The sequence below is a fragment of the Maniola jurtina genome, chromosome 17, assembly GCF_905333055.1.
Source record: "Maniola jurtina chromosome 17, ilManJurt1.1, whole genome shotgun sequence".
Lineage (NCBI taxonomy): Eukaryota > Metazoa > Arthropoda > Insecta > Lepidoptera > Nymphalidae > Maniola > Maniola jurtina.
In genome coordinates this window covers 13,607,692-13,625,560 of record NC_060045.1, presented here as the reverse complement: position 1 = coordinate 13,625,560, position 17,869 = coordinate 13,607,692, and the positions used below count along the sequence as shown (strand labels likewise).

General features: G+C 39.5%; 1 long non-coding RNA gene across 1 annotated transcript; it reads left to right on the top strand.

Annotated features, from left to right (window-relative positions):
- Positions 1 to 8,524: 8,524 nt before the first annotated feature.
- Positions 8,525 to 17,509, top strand: LOC123873759. Its single transcript, XR_006797748.1, has 3 exons — positions 8,525 to 8,571; positions 11,419 to 11,421; positions 16,683 to 17,509. It is a non-coding gene; the product is annotated as an uncharacterized LOC123873759 (long non-coding RNA).
- The last annotated feature ends 360 nt before the right edge of the window (positions 17,510 to 17,869 follow it).

The following is a 17,869-nucleotide window of genomic DNA, read 5'->3' as shown; positions in this document are numbered from 1 at the left end:
TAGTCAACTACCATTAAGTATTTAGTTCGTTCAAATTCAAAAATATCTATACCAATTTTGTACCATGGTATGTTTTCATACTCATGTTGCATAATTGGTTCTTTACTATTATTTCGACGGTAAGATAGACAAATGTTACATTGACCTATATATTTTTCTATATCATTTTGCATATTTGGCCAAAAGACTGTAGTTTTTGCTAGACGGATTGAGCTGTTTATACCTTGATGGGCAGAATGAATTAGTTTTAATATATACTCTCTCATTGACTCTGGGATTATAATGCAGTTAGATTTGAAGACAACGTTATCAATGACATATATTTGATCTTTGAGACTATAATAAGATTTGACTGACTGACTAACTGAACGCTTATGTTCAGGCCATCCGTTGTGACAATATTGAATTATTTGACTTAACGTTTGATCTTGGACTGTAGACTCTTGAATTTCTTTTAACTTCTCTGGACTGACTGACAAATTAGACATTATTATATTGACATGTAAATCTATATCTTGATCAACTTCTGACAAACAAGTTTCACTTAATGCTGCTCTAGACAAAGTATCTGCAATATATAAGTAACGACCAGGCTTGTATACAACAGTTAGATCATACGGCTGCAATCTAAGCATGATTCTTTGCAATCTTGGGGGAATGTCATATAGAGCTTTTTTGAAAAGAGTTATGAGAGGTTTGTGGTCTGTCTCCACTGTTATGTTATGACCATATATGTATTGGTGGTACTTAGTACAACCAAAGAGGACAGCTAGTAGTTCTTTCTCGATCTGCGAGTAGGACTGTTGTATTTTACTTAGAGAAGCAGACGAATATGCAATGGGTTGCTTGTCATGGGATAACACTGCACCCATGGCATCCTTCGATGCGTCTACAGATAAAATTATTTCCTTTTTAGGGTCATAGTATGTTAAGACAGGTGTTGAACAAATAACTTTTTTAATATTATTAAATTGGGACTCATGGTGCTCTGACCAATACCATTCAGTATTTTTTGATAAAAGTGCTCGCAAATGACTTATTTGCTGTGACAAATTTTTAATAAATGGACTAAGATAATTGATCATACCTAGGAATCTTTGAAGATCTGTTATATTTTTAGGACTTGGCATGTCACAAATAGCTTTTACTCTAGACTTATCAACTTGTACACCTTCTTTACTAAATATATGACCTAAATATTTGACTTCTTTTTGACAAAACACAGACTTTTCTTTGTTAAATTTTACATTAATTTGACGTGCTCTTTCTAAGACTTTTTGTAACCGTTGATTATGTTCTTCTACAGTTCTACCATAAATAAGAAAATCATCCATCATAATTTTAACACCTTCAATATCACCAAATCTTTTTATCATTTCTCTATGAAATATTTCTGGAGCTGCATTAATACCAAAGGGTAACCTAGTGAATCTATATCGTCCAAAAGGTGTAATAAATGTACAGAGCTTAGAAGAAGCTTCTGACAACTTGAGCATCCAATAGCCTTTATTGGCATCTAATGTTGAAAAATACTGAGCTCCAGCAAGACTAGATTTAATTTCATCTAAGGTTGGAAATTGGAAATGTGATCTTAAAATTGACTGATTTAGCTTTCTAGGATCAATGCACAGACGTAATTTACCATTCTTTTTTGAGGTTAAGACTAGAGCGCTTACCCATTCAGTAGGCTCTTCAACTCGTTGTATGACTCCACTTTTTTCCATAGATTCTAGCTCTTGTTTTAGTGGTTGATGAAGACGGAATGGAACCCTTCTGCATGCCTCTATAGATGGAGTTGCATTAGGCTTCAAGGTTAGTTCGCATTGAAAATCTGTTAGACAACCTAAACCTTCAAACAAGTCCTTATTTGTATCAACTATATCTTGACATGTTAAATTCTGGAAAGAAACACTATTAATTTTTCTTACTAAATTTAAAGTTTTACAGGTATCCCTACCTATAATATTTTGACTTTTCATGTCGACAATATGAAAGTTAACTGTATATGACTTATTTTTATGAATCACTGACAAATTGCATTGACCTACCAGAGGGATAATTTCTCCACTGTATGTAGAAAGTGTGTTCTTACTTTTGTGTATGTTGGAAAGTGGCAGATTTAATGAGTTGTATGTGTGAATGGATAGAATATTTGTGTCTGCTCCAGTGTCTAATAAAAAATTTACCTGTATTTGGTTTATACATAGATCAATATTCCAAGGTTTTGACAAATTAGACTTATCATCCTGTATACAGTAGACAGAACCAACATAAAACAAAGATTCATTATTTACAGACTGATTTTCACAATTGACTACTTTTACTTGATGTGAACGGCAAAACTGAGCGAAATGATTGGACTTATTACACTTTCTGCACTTGACACCTTGAGCTGGGCACTTGAATCTATGTACCTGACCGCACCGACCACATGATGTATTCCTCTGACTTGACGTTGATGGTGTGCGTTGACGTCTTTGCTGTGACTGGTGTCTGGATCTGTTTCTATGGGAAGAGTCTCTGCGACTTGGTGATCTTGACACGCGTCCTATGAAATGTAATGATGCGTCTTCCAATGCTTTTGCTTGTTGTTTAGTAGACTCACAGCGCTTGGCTATGTTTATTGCCTCCTCTAGGGTGTTCGGTTTTTCAATTAGAATCCTTTCTTTATAGTAAGTGTTGTTGCAGTTCCAGCTAAATATGTCTCTGAGCAAGCTTTCACGTATGTCACCAAATTCACAAGTGTGACTTAAATTTTTTAGATCCGTGACATAGGTGTCTATAGATTCATTTGGTAGTTGTTTCCTGCTAAATAATTTATGCCTTTCTATCGTGACGTTTATTTTCGGAGTGAAATACTGTGTAAATTTTTTACAGAGATCGCCAAAACTAACTTTTTCGATATCTAGGTCAAATGAGTAAAAAATTTCCAGACAATCTGATCCGATGAATTGCAAGAGAATGGCTGTTTTACGTGCATCTTCGGCTTCATCTAAATTATTTGCCTTTAAATAGACTTTCAGTCGTGTGAGCCATTTTTTCCATAACAATGGGACGTTGTTACCTTCAACGATGAACGGCGGCAGGGTCATGCCTACTGGCAATGGCGTCATGGCGTGGCTGGTTGACGACTCGCTGTGACCTAGTGGTCTTCTAGGCTTTGTGTTCACAAAATCTTCGTCCTGCATTGTTTTTCTTTATTGTGATCCCTGTTCTGGCACCATATTTCATTGGTGTGTTGCAAATAAAAGATGGATGCTCTTGGATTTGATTTTATTTCCATTCACACGACACAGACAGACATTGTATCAAGACAGCGATAGGTGACAAGTATGTGACAAGTGACAGATGACGTTAGGATATTACACAGACTAATACAATACCGTAACAAAAAGTTGAATATAATCAAACGTTTAGCACAAGCTTGTACAGCGCATGTGGACGGCAGGGTTGGGCGTTGTACCGAGTACATTGTGTAAGTGAATACCGACCGATGCTACAGAGAGGTGTAGAGCACAGCGAAGCAACAGGAGCCTGCTAAGTAGTGAAGTGTCGGCAGCAGCTGGCTCCCAAGTTCGCTCGGGAGTGCGGCTGACATGTTTGCGGAGTGCTCCGGGGGTCTGTCGGACTCAGATAGCAATTAAAGTTATTTTCCACCGACAACATCCAACGCAGAGAAAATGAAGTACCTACAGTACTTAGTTGATCAAACTGACTAAACCGCCAGTTTTACAATATAAATACATCTGATACACAGTGACGGATTAAGACTACTTGATGCCCTAAGCAATCCATGCCTGTGGGCCCCCCTATCCGTATGTCAACTAGAATCGGTCTTTAAACCTTTACCGCCTAAAAACATTAGTTTTTGTAAAATAAGATGATGAGATGTAACGTACTTTAGAAGTGGAGTAGGTGCGACAACAATAAAAACCAAAGCATAATAATTTATTTATTCATTGAAATGCGCCTTGAAGGTCCGACTAGAAACTTTTTTTAGTGTGGTTTTTGGTGACGTGAGAGTATGAGACGTGATGCCCTAAGGACGGATTTTTTTTTTGTGCTTCTTCTGGTGCCCCCTCAGACGTGATGCCCTAGGCAATTGCTTAATTTGATTAAGGGTTAATCCGCCACTGCTGATACATTACAATATAAAAACATCTGATACATTACAATATAGACACATCTGATTCATGTAAGAGGAAAAGGTGACTGGCTGACTGCTCTATCAACTTACAACTCGAACTACTGGACAGATCGGGCTGAAATCTATGTTTGGCATGCATATATTTATATGACGTAAACATCCGCTAAGAAAGGATTTTTGAAAATTAAACCTCTAAGGGGGTAAAATAGAAATAGGGGTTTGAAAGTGTGATCCACGCGGATGAAGTCGCGGACATAGGCTAGTTAGGTGGGTACCTACTTAAGAGGGCTCTCTCCGTCACTCGCTTCTACTCGCTTCATACAATCGTAGTTCCTATTTCATTTGAATATTAAGCAACCAAAGTCCATGAAATTTTGCAGACATATTCTAGAAACTAATATCTATGTCTATGGTTTTCCAGATTTCTGTTAAAATATTCGGTTTCAAAGTTACGCGGTCTTAAAAATTTACATATAAATCTTTGAGCCCCTGTAATTTTAAAACTACATATTCTTTGAAAAATCTAAAACACCACAGACACAGATATTAGTTTCTCGAATATGTCTGCAAAATTTCATGGACTTTGATTGCTTAATATTCAAATGAAATTGGAACTACGATTGTATGAAGCGAGTGGAAGCAAGTGACGGAGAGAGCCCTGTTAATAGACTATTTAATAGAAAACAAAAGTCAATAAAATAGTTCATCGGCTAATGACTGATGCTGAACGAAATAGAAAGGTTCAAATCAAATCCCGCTCGGAGTATAATAGTCGGAACTAAAATCCTAACGCATTTGACGATTTTTCCTAATGAAGCTATTTGAATTAAAAATCGTGTAGGTGCTGCTGGAGCACGCGGCCTCGACCCACTTGCAGGTCAAGCGCTTGCGCGCGCCGCCGCGCCGCCGCGCCGCCGCCGCGCCGCGCTGCGCGCGCGCATTACTGCGAGCATGTCTGCGAGGTTGCCGCACGGCGCGAACTCAGCAAGCGGACAATATCTAGTGGCGAATGCTAATATATACTAATTAATAAAATTGAAGTGTGTGTCTGTAATTTCGAAATAACTCCTCAACCCTGATGCTGTAGGGAATTGTATTCCTAAATCCTGGTGATCCCACGGGATTTTTTAAGAATCATCCGTTCAAATTTTCCCTGCAGGAGTTGGTGTGCCCGTAAGTGGTGCGTCACACCGAATAAGACGACACCTACTGCATTTGAAGTGTAATACGTCCTACTTTTGTCCTGGAAAATCAAAACTTCGCACGGATTTTTAAAAACCTAAATCCACACGAACGAAACTGGGCATCATCTAGCATGAAATATAATGGCCATTACGCCTGTTGGGTATACGGGTGGGCGCCTAGTCAGGGGGGGGGGGGTCTGAACTCCGAAGGTTCGATCCCGGTCCTCTAACTTTTTGGAGTAATGTACGTTTTGTGCAATTAAATATCACTTAAGGTGAAGGAAAACTTCGTGAAGAAATCTGCTTGGAGACTTCTCCATAATGCTGTCGAAGATGTGTGAAGTCTGCCAATGTATTAGCTGTCGAAGATGTGTGAAGTCTGCCAATGTATTAGCTGTCGAAGATGTGTGAAGTCTGCCAATGTATTAGCTGTCGAAGATGTGTGAAGTCTGACAATGTATTAGCTGTCGAAGATGTGTGAAGTCTGCCAATGTATTAGCTGTCGAAGATGTGTGAAGTCTGACAATGTATTAGCTGTCGAAGATGTGTGAAGTCTGCCAATGTATTAGCTGTCGAAGATGTGTGAAGTCTGACAATGTATTAGCTGTCGAAGATGTGTGAAGTCTGCCAATGTATTAGCTGTCGAAGATGTGTGAAGTCTGACAATGTATTAGCTGTCGAAGATGTGTGAAGTCTGCCAATGTATTAGCTGTCGAAGATGTGTGAAGTCTGACAATGTATTAGCTGTCGAAGATGTGTGAAGTCTGACAATGTATTAGCTGTCGAAGATGTGTGAAGTCTGACAATGTATTAGCTGTCGAAGATGTGTGAAGTCTGCCAATGTATTAGCTGTCGAAGATGTGTGAAGTCTGACAATGTATTAGCTGTCGAAGATGTGTGAAGTCTGCCAATGTATTAGCTGTCGAAGATGTGTGAAGTCTGCCAATGTATTAGCTGTCGAAGATGTGTGAAGTCTGACAATGTATTAGCTGTCGAAGATGTGTGAAGTCTGCCAATGTATTAGCTGTCGAAGATGTGTGAAGTCTGACAATGTATTAGCTGTCGAAGATGTGTGAAGTCTGCCAATGTATTAGCTGTCGAAGATGTGTGAAGTCTGACAATGTATTAGCTGTCGAAGATGTGTGAAGTCTGCCAATGTATTAGCTGTCGAAGATGTGTGAAGTCTGCCAATGTATTAGCTATCGCGTTGGAGTAAATTGTTCTCGTTGTGAGAGGAAACCTGTATTCAGTAGAAGGCCAGCAATTAGTTGAGATGATGATAATGGATAATGTAAGATAGGTACCGTTTTTCCATGAAATGAACCCGGGCCATTTTCATATTATAGAAATTCAAAATATTATTATTATGGATAGACTATAAAAGTATACGAATCTATATAATAGACATTCCACTCCTGTATATGTATAAGTAGGTATTTGTACTAGTGACACGTAAAATGGAAAATCCTCTGAAAGTGTGTTCTTATTCGCCACTTCTGCGATCTGTTTAATTAGGTAGGTAGGCGCGTTGTAATCTTTAGAATAGATACTTTCAGAACTCATTGCGTTAATCCTGTATTACTTGAAAACAGGAAAACTTGTAAGTGGCGAGTAAGTCCAGAGGCAAAGGCTGTATATACTATATATACGGAAACAACTTCCCAAAAGTTTCAAGTTCCAACATAGTTGATCTGACATTGGCACTAGCCAATGTGTTGCGTCGCCTAGCGCTTTGAACTATGTACTAGCTGGCGGCGTCTGCTAGATGATCTATATAGTGTTTACTTTAGTATAGGGCCTGTGAAAGGGTCGCTAAAAATGTTTCTGACACGAAATTAGAAACTCGCCCTTTGTGACAAGTAGCTAGGAATCACTGGTAACATTGGCGTGCGGGAGTCCCTATAAGAGAGCTACGTCCAGCCGTGGGCGTCGCGTCTGTCGGTTGATAGTGATCAGTGTCGAATAAAGTATCCTGTCGTTGGCGCACACCCCAACAATTCCAGAATAATCTCATTTCCTGTAAACTTGGGATCGTTTCGTTTACAGCAGCTTTAAGCGTTACTTAACCGAGCTCCGGGAATTAAGCACCGGCGATAATTGTAACGGGCGATAGGGCGACAGGGCTGGAATACTAAGCGTTTGTTGGGAGAGAGACTGCTGAAACTATCCCTGTCATTAAATTCTACTGGTAGTGCTTCTTTCGACATTTTCGACATCGAACAAAAACATCGTGAGGAAAAACCCTACATATCCGAGACTTCCTCATATAACGTTCCCAAAAGTATATGAAGTCTGCCAGTTTGTGAAGAGTGAAGTTATGTATGTGTTTGTGAAGTTTGTCCTTACCTCTCCAAATAAGAGTATACCTAAAAATTTTGAATTTGCCAGGAGTGGGTACGAGTACGACGCACGACAATAGAGCAACGGGTGGGGTTTGAACCGCCGACCTTTCGGAATCCAATCCACTCCTTAACCGCTGAGCTATTAGGCGTATCGTTTTTATATTAGCGGTCTGCTAATAAGCAGGCTGGGTCAGTGTGTGAGCCCTCCTTCCACAGTTTAGCTCTAGCACACGAGTAGATATCTACTCGTGTGGCTCTAGCAACTATCGACCGATTAAGAGTGTGCAATTTGTCCTATTGTGTACTGAGCTACTGTTGGATGAGCTCGCTCGTCGCCGGCCGTCAGCTCGCGTCACGTGGCCGGCGCGCCGCGAGCACGTGCTCCGTGCCCCCGAGGAGTGAGGACAACCTACAGTGTTGCTAAGCAGCTAGTGATCAACTAACTCAATCGTCTGCGCCACAACCATACATATCACTGGGTAGGTACATAACAACACTTGACCTACAACTTAGCTCTTGACTGCAATCTCACCTGGTGCAGGTGGTGGTAAGTGATGATGCAATCTAAGACGGAAGCGGGCTTACCTGGAAGGGGTATGTCAGTTTTTAGTAAATCTATACCCCTTTGGTTTCTACAGGGCATCGTAGCGGAACGCTAAACCGCTTGGCAGCACGGCTTTACCGGGGGGTGGCAACGAGCCACGGCCGAAGACGACAAAAATACAGACCTGATTGATTGACTGATCCATTAACGCACAGTTTAAGCCGCTGGAAATAATAATTGGTTCTTTAATATGACGTGACACATAATATTACTAAGGAATAATCTTTGGAAATTTTACTTTCAAGGTGGTTAAATAGGGGATATTTTTGGTATGAAAGTTCGTTATTTCTCAAGGTGGGTACGTACCCAAACTCCAAACCAAAACTGAAAATCTTCAGTTAAAATCTAAGAAAATCATAAACGCAAAAGCAGGTCTGTTACCTTTTCACGGCTCAGGGTCAGGATCTTGACGTAATTGCATCCTGAAAATGAACATCGTTTTATCTTATCCTGAATTTTAATATGAAAATCCAAATCCACGTGGACGACACGATTTCACATGTCTAGGTACATGCGAAATCACACGGTTACCACGTTCACAAGATGTCGCTTCTAAAACTCAATCAATTAACAACGCTGGAAACACGAACCCCAGCCTGGTTACTCACGACCCACGGCCTAGATGGCAGCACGGGTAGCTTAATTGGAAAATCAAGTAGAACACGCAACTTTCAATCGCATTGACAGAGCGTTTACCAAATTGCACTATACAGGGTGTTTGGTAATTAGTATATCAAGACGACACGTACCCATGCTACTTTGATCTGATAAATACAATGCTGAAGTATAATCACGAAACATAAAATTATAAAAAATTCCATACAAAATTTCAATTTTTTTTATGTCCAAGTTTTCATGGCCCTAACGTGCCCTAACTCACTGAGATCGTTGGCCTCGGTCTATCTAAAGATGGCCAACGATCTCAGTGAGTTAGGGCACGTTAGGGTGATGAAAACTTTGACATGAATTTTTTGTTTAATTTTGTATGGAATTTTTTATAATTTTATTTCGTCGACGACGAGTATACAGACACACAGCTCCCGTACACGCAGAATCTATGAATTTTGAATCGGAGGGCGTGTCTAAGTTGAGATCATTGATTTTAGAGAGCTTGAGATGTTTGAACTGCGAAGGAGTGGTCGCGAGGCTAGTAACAAGCGGCCTTGATTCTCACGTGCCAGTTCACGAAGAAACCCGTGTTGCCGAACTTCGAGGTAGGCAACTTGAAACTTTGCTTCGCTTACAATTTAGATTACATTCAACATCACTTTCGAAACACAACTGAACAATTAAAAGCAATTATCGATATTCCTTCAGTGAATAAATGCTCAATAGGTATGGAAGCCCGTCTATTGGATTTAATGGATGTCAAATCGGTATGGTCGATTAAAATTACAATTTGTGCAATATTAGCGTTGAATACACTCCTGTCCTCATTCCAGTCATTTATCGAATTATAATCACCTACTCCAGGGTATCAAAAGCGGTGATAGCTCAGTGGTTGAGACGTCTCCCAACGGGAGCCCAGGGATCATACCTGTTCGCGCCACTCAGCCACCACTCAGCCGGCCGCGCCTGTAGGAGTAGGACCACTACGGTCTGACGCGCACCACGAACATTAGATGCGCCTCCCGACTCGAGGACTGTTTTTCTATTCCATTACAGACTCCATCTCCATCACCCCCCGCTATACCTCCATTCATGATGTAAATAGTTAATTAACTATCTACAAAAAAGAGACGAAGGCGTTCCCCGTCTCTCACGTATCGTAAGACGTAAATTCGCAGCGAAGTGTAGATCTCGTGCAAGTTGTTGGCCTCGGCGCGACGCGGCAGCGGCGAGCGGCGGCCGAAGCTACGAACACCGCTGCAGATAAGCACGTGCGACCTACAGGCGGCGCGCATACTGATAGTGATACAGACTACATCAATATTTATTTTGCCTTTAACCTTGCCATCTTACTTTCCTGATTTTACATTCGACAAGTGAAGGTTACAGTACCTAACTAGAAAAGGGCTGACACTTTCAAACGGCTGAACCGATTTTCTTGGATTATAGCTAAGAACACTCTCGATCAAGCCACCTTTCAAACAAAAAAAAAACTAAATTAAAATCGGTTCATTCGTTTAGAAGCTACGATACCACAGACAGATACACAGATACACACGTCAAACTTATAACACCCCTCTTTTGGGTCGGGGGTTGATTACCAATTAGGTGACGTGGACGAGTCCTCGGGGATAAAAATATCATGCTCATTGTTAGTATTGCTATAAGTACGTACTGTTTAGTCGGTAATAGCCTAGCGGAGGGCGGAGGGCGGAGGTCGCAAGGCAAGCAGAACGCATCCGCGCACCATTTGCTGCAATGTGTTGCAGGAAGCGACGCGAGACGAGCCTCTATAATTCGCTTCTTGATCGCGGTACACTCGCGCGCACCGCTGCTAACCTTATCATACTTACCTACACGTAGGTGGCGGGTACTCTGTATTGTTTCACTCTGCCACCATGCACTTGCAGCTAAACCATGAAGTCGTTGCTTGGTACCTGCAACCTGCATACTAACTCACCATCTACAGTTCCTGCATCCCCACAGCTTAGTGCAGTACCCTGCATTTATGGGACCATCTCGCGACCTTGCTCTATCGATTAAAAGAAATGATCGGGGACATCGGTAAGTCTCATTTTAAAAGGACCTATCAGGGGCCTATCAGGCGAATGTTTTTCTATTTTGTATTTTTTTTGTATTTTTAGTGCTTATTAGCGAAATCCATACTAGTTTGGACCAACTTATGTAGAATGATGCAGGTTTTAGTAATAATTTTGATTAAATGGATACATTTGGATGAAGTTGTCTACATGAGCTGGTGCTCACGCGCCTCGGGCGGCGTGTACAGCTTGTCTGCGGCATGGTCCCGCGCGTCGCCGGCGGGGGGCCCGCGCGTCCGTCGCTCCGTCACACTTAGCGGCGATTACATCCGTCCTCGACCACTTGATGTTAGCAGCGATGCAGTTTGCCTGCTGGCTGTACTTATCTACTGGAGTCGTGATGTAAGCTATTTGTTTTGCATTACCTCAGTATTTGACAAACATTCCTTAAAATTGCCTGAGTTGAGAGGTTAAATAGGTAAAGAGGTTAAAGTTAGTTTAGATTTAGAGGCTCGAAATGTTACCTCTGAGCTGTTTTGTTTCGTATAGCTGCTGGTCTCATCGTCATCATCGTCAACCGATAGGCGTCCACGGCCGGGCATCGGTCTCTCGTGGGGACGTTCGCACGCCACTGTCTCGCGGCGCCACGACTCGTTTGATGTCGTGAGTCGTCTGTCCACCCAGCGGGCGGGTTCCAACGCGGCATCTTTGTGGATCGTATAGTTCCTCTATCGTATAGTAATTACTTTGTAATTTTTACGGTTCCCTGCCTCCAAAGGAAAAACGGAACCGGGAACGAGACGAAACGGAAACGGAAGGATCACTTTGTTGTCTGACTGTCCGTCTGTCGTGTCTGTCAGGAAAACCTATAATAGGGCACTTCCCGTTGACTTAGAATCATGGGCAGGTAAGTTCATTTTATAGCACAAGTAAACCGTAAAACCGTAGATTTGTGGTTACATCACGAAAAAAAATAGGTAAAATATGTTTCAATTTTCAAAGTAAGTAGTAGGGATCCCCCGCCGCGCGCCGCGGGTACATAACTTCAGTGTAACATCTCCGTTGCAAATTTAAGTTTTTAAAATAAATTAAGCACAATTCAGCTACCAGTTAGTGTTTATTACGTTATTGGACACGAAAGCAAACTGGACAATCATTATATTAGCAATGTGGAATGCAGTAAAGTGCTATAAACAGTGAATCAATTCTTAACCAGTGCACAGTGTATAATCTAAGTGAAGTGTCAACACTCAAACTACCTTCTAGATATACATATTCTCTGACGTAAACAAAGTTCACGATTCCGAAACATATTTTTACCAGTGACTGTTGTAACTACAATGGCGCAGTGTACAATGTAGCAGACTGAATAACTATAAAGCCCGTACATTCCTGGTTCAAACCTCACTCATCTAAAAAATTTTTTTTTTCTTTTTTTAATCACTTTTTATGATTTATCTGATATATTTTAAATAAGAAAAATATTTTGAACTTTTGGCTTTTATAGTTTTATTATTTTAACCGAAAATGCCCGGCTTATGTGCAGCTTGTAATAACAATGTCCTAGTTACGCAAAAAAGATTGAAGTGCTCTGTCGGGAGTTGCGCTCTGCTGTACCACAGTGAATGCGTAAACTATGACGACGTCAACCCATCAATTCGAGCGACATGGGTCTGTCCTTCTTGCACCGTTAGCAAGCCTAAACAGGATAACAGCAATACACCAATTCAAGGCAAAAATCGCAAGCAGCAATCGCCCGATAATGCAACCGTCTTGCCGCCACTATTGGGCACGACAAGTAGTCCAAATCAAGATGTTATTATAAACGAGATAAGAAATTTGCGTCGAGAAATGAAGGAACACTTCGAAAACCAACAAGTAAGCCTTAATAAGTTCGATGCCAAGCTTACCGAAGTCCAAAAAGAAGTAAGGGACCTTGGAGGCAAATTTTGTACACTAAAGGAGGAAGTGGATGAGCTCACAAAGTCTGTGCAATTCTTGTCTAATGCTTATGATGACCAGATTGGGTTAAATGAAGAATCCAAAAAGTCCCTGTCGAATTTAAATACGGAAAACCAAAATTTGCGATCGCAAATGATTGACTTGAATAGCAAAATTGATCACCTTGAGCAGCAAGCTAGAGATTGTAACGTTGAGCTTCAGTGCATCCCGGAAACCAAAAATGAGAATATCCTCACCATTGTCCAGCAGATGGCATCAGTTGTCTCTTGCGACCTAACAGATGGCAGCATACTGAACTTTCACAGAGTTGCTAAGATGGACACACAATCACAACGACCGCGAAGCATTGTAGTGAAATTGTCCAGCCCAAGAGTACGAGACGATTTACTTGCGGCCGTTAAACGTTTTAATAAGAAAAATCCACAGAACAAGCTGAATACGTCTCATTTAGGTTTCGCTGGTCAGACCACACCTATATACATCATGGAACATTTATCCCCGAAGAATAAAAAATTACATGCTGCCACTAGACTAGCTGCGAGAGAGAAGAAATACGAATTTGTATGGATAAGAAATGGTCGTATATTTGTTCGTAAAAACAATGGAGCTGCAGCACTGTGGATAAAAAATACTGAAACTCTAAACGGCTTACATTAGTAAATCAATTCTGTATGCATGCATTAACATTTTTATTGTATAAAATTCACGCTAAATATTTTTTACCAAAATGTACGAGGTCTAAGGACCAAAACAGAAGATATCTATACAGCGGCTCTATATCAGAACTACGATTTAATAATTTTGACTGAGACTTGGTTGAACAACACGATTTTTGATAATGAAATCCTAGATAGTCGTTATATCTTACACAGGCGAGATCGCTCTTCGTGTCCACTATCTTGCCATAAAAAAGAAGGTGGTGGGGTAGCAATTGCCGTTAGTAAAAAATTTGAGTCCGTCAGGAAGTACGAATGGGAATCTGTATGTGAAGATTTATGGATAGTGATTAAAGTCAGTCATAATATTTTTATATATGTTTGTGGTGTCTATGTTCCTCCGCCTGTCAAGGAAGATTACTTGGGATGCTTTTTTAAAAGTGTGACTGATATTTGTAACAACAAAATAGGTCAAGATTCACCAACTCTTATCATTGGTGACTTCAATTTACCTAACATTTCTTGGGCAACCGATTCGAATAGTAACGGCTTAATGTCTGGTCAAATAGGTAGTAATATAGATAGTCTCTATTTGGAGCACATTGCTTTCAATAACTTGAAACAATGCAATCTTATTGAAAACATAAACGCCCGTATTTTAGACTTAGTTCTTACAAATAATACTGATTGGATACAAGTAAAAAAAGAAGATAATGCTTTGGTCACAATAGACAACCATCATCCACCACTACAAATTATTTTAACATTAAATTGTAACCGCTACATGAAACCTTCTCGTACACCATTTCTCAATTTCTTCCTATGTGACTATGATAATGTCTGTAATGAACTGGATCAAATAGATTGGTTGTCTCTATTTCAAAATTCTTATTCGGTCGATGCAAAATTAGATATATTTTACCAGACACTAATGCCCATTATTTATAGATATACACCCATGCGGAAACCGCGAGATAGTCACTATCCTATATGGTTCTCAGGTCCATTATTACGAGCACTTAAGGAAAAGGCAAAAATCCACCATAAAAGCAAAAAGTACAATAACCCAATGGACAAATTTGCATACGAATTATTGCGCGAACGTTGTGCCATCTTGATAAAAGGTTGTTATGACAATTTTAAAAAACGAGTTGTTGAATGTATTCGTGATGATCCTACCTACTTTTGGAAATATTTTAAACAACAGCGTAAAAATGGTACCAATTGTATTCCGAATGAAATGATTCTGGATAATTTTGTAGCTAAAGGTGGAAAGAATATATGTGACGCCTTTGCTAAACATTTTTCATCGGTCTACATAGAGACCAGTAACTGTCGAGTAGGAAATTCGTCACTCCCAAGCAATATCATTCCCAATGTTCCATTGGGTTCTTGTATACTAACTGAAGAAGAAGTTTTAAAACATCTTTTAAACTTGGATTCACTTAAAGGTCCCGGTCCAGATCTTCTTGCCCCAATATTTCTTAAAAAATGCGCTCACAAACTAGCTAAGCCACTTACCCTCATATATAACTATTCTTTGCAAACGGGTACATTTCCTACCAAATGGAAAATTGCATATATCACACCAGTGCATAAGTCTGGCAACTCAAAAGATATAAAAAACTACCGACCTATATCTATTTTATCAATCTGTGGAAAAGTCTTAGAAAGCTTAGTTCAGAAAATAATTTATTATCACATAGCCCCATATCTTGATCCTAACCAACATGGGTTTCGTCCTCGCAAATCAACCACTTCTAACTTAGTTAGTTATATATCAGACATCGCTGAGACTGTAGATGCTACTGGTGAGGTACATGCAATTTACACCGATTTTCGAAAAGCATTTGATATGGTGAATCATAACATTTTGTTATTGAAAATTGAGTCTTTGGGAATTCATGGCTCATTGTTACGTTGGTGTGAATCTTACTTAAGAAATCGGTCACAACTTGTTGCTGTTAATGGTTTTAAGTCTTATGAGATAAAAATATCATCGGGAGTCCCTCAAGGATCTCATCTAGGTCCCACGTTCTTTTTAATTTTTATAAATGATTTGGCACTCAAGTTAAAGTCTAAATTTAAAATGTTTGCAGACGATATAAAAATTTACAAAACCATTAACAGCCAAGCTGATGTGACAACCCTACAAAACGATATTGATGCTGTTCACTCTTGGTGCACTACAAATGGTATGTCCTTAAATATTGAAAAGTGTTTCCACATTAAATTTACCAGAAAAAAAAATCCGGTAGACTGTGTCTATAAAATAAACAAGGTTAGTCTTAAGGAAGTTTATAGTATGAGAGACCTTGGTGTTATTGTAGACTCGGCTTTAAGTTTTCGTCCACATATCGAGCAAATAACATCTAAAGCTTCAAAAATATCCGGACTAGTATTCAGACAAATGAAAATATTCAAGGACCCCAGTTTATCTATACTGGTCTTCAACAGTGTTGTCCGTAGCATCCTTGAATATTGTAGCACTGTATGGAGTCCAGGGTATCAAGTTCATTCTGATAGAATAGAACGAATTCAAAAAAGGTTTCTATACCATCTAACTTACAATGACTTCAAATGTGACAAATTGTTTTCATACGAATCTCGTCTCTCTTACTATAAAATGAAATCCCTTAGAGACCGTAGAAAGATTACGGATGTCATTTTTCTGGCAAAATTAATAAAGGGTCTCATTGATGCGCCTGAGTTACTTGAACGCTTGAAGTTCGTTGTGCCCCGTGACTGTAGCCGCTTACACAATCGCAAGACGTTCTGTTTGCCTCAAACCAAAACCAAGCTTGGGCATCATAGTCCGCTATATAGAATGCAGTCTCTTGCAAATAATTACAGAGATGTTATAGATATCTTCTGTGACAATATACCAAGAATAAAAAGTAAGTTAAGTACACAGATAAGTAATTGTTAGAAAGTAGTTTGTATAAGGTTTTTCCTATTTTGTTAGTAGCTGTTCTGGTTTAAGTTTTTGTTCCTTGTTTGTTAAGTTTATTTTGTGTTGCGCTGTAGTTTTGTACCTACATACTTTAATAGTGCATGCCGAGTCCACATCGAGAAGACGCAATTGCGCGCATGTTTCTTTGTCCATTTATCTTCTTGTATTTTTTCTTACCAATTGTAGTCGGTTTTGTGCACGGAACAGAAAAAACAGTGGAAGTGCAATGCACCAAAATTACTATAGGAACCGCTGTCGCCAAACTCATACAAATATACCGATAAACATATATTGCACTACAAAGAAACAAACCGTTTGATTTGTCGTTTTAAGTTTAGTCAAAACTAGCCTACGTCACAGATTTGGAAACAAACCCTGACGTTCTAGAAATAAGATTTATTTTGCTTTAGCGGAAGAACGTACTTACGAGCTATAGTCACACTAGATTCGATTGTCCAGTTAATTCCCCTACTTGACCATAGATGGCGGTATTCTAAGTGGTAGCAATTATAAACTTAATAGCGTTGAACATATGGTTGACATTTTCGTGATCGGTCGATTTCTAATGCTACTCAGCCAAGGCCGCACCACGTAGCTCATAGAATTATCTATCGATATCGATAGATACGCGTTATTTTGTTCATTCGCTAAAATAAAATTAGAAAAAGGTAAAAAAGTGCTGGTATGTGTGCATGCCTTTTACAAGTATGCACTATAAATACTGCAACGTATGAAAATAGTAAAATTTTATTTATTGCCCTTGAAATGAAACATATTTGTTAAGAAACTGGCGTTTCGAAAGTCTTATTTTTAATTTTAATAAATGATGTATGCGAACATTTATATATTTTTCGACTATTGCCTTCATCAAATTGGTAACGTGATTGGACGCAAGAAATTCGCCAATTTGATGGGAGGCAATATCGTTAAATAAAAGAGTTCCTATGAACTTTCGCATTATTTGAGTTATCGCTACTTCTTTTCGAAAATCTCTGGTTGAAAATGGTGTGTCACTAATGCGTCAACACAGACATCACAGTTTATTTTTTTCATTAACATTCGGGCAATGTAACCAGCAATATGGGCTATTGCTTTATTACTGAAATCAGAAAAGTGCCCTCCTAGTTCTTCAATTTCTGAATCGTCCTCAATTTGATCGTATTGTGACATATCTTGAGACATACTACTTCTGTTTATCCTTTCAACAGCTGACGAACAGTTCGGTTGGTATCCAATTAACTCTACTCGTTGCATCTATCCATTTCTCTTTGATGCTTGCATCTTTGGGAAACCTAAAAATATTTAAAATGAAGGTTAAAGGAACTACTGATGTCTATTTAGTGATCAATGCAACGTCTCACTCATTAATAAAT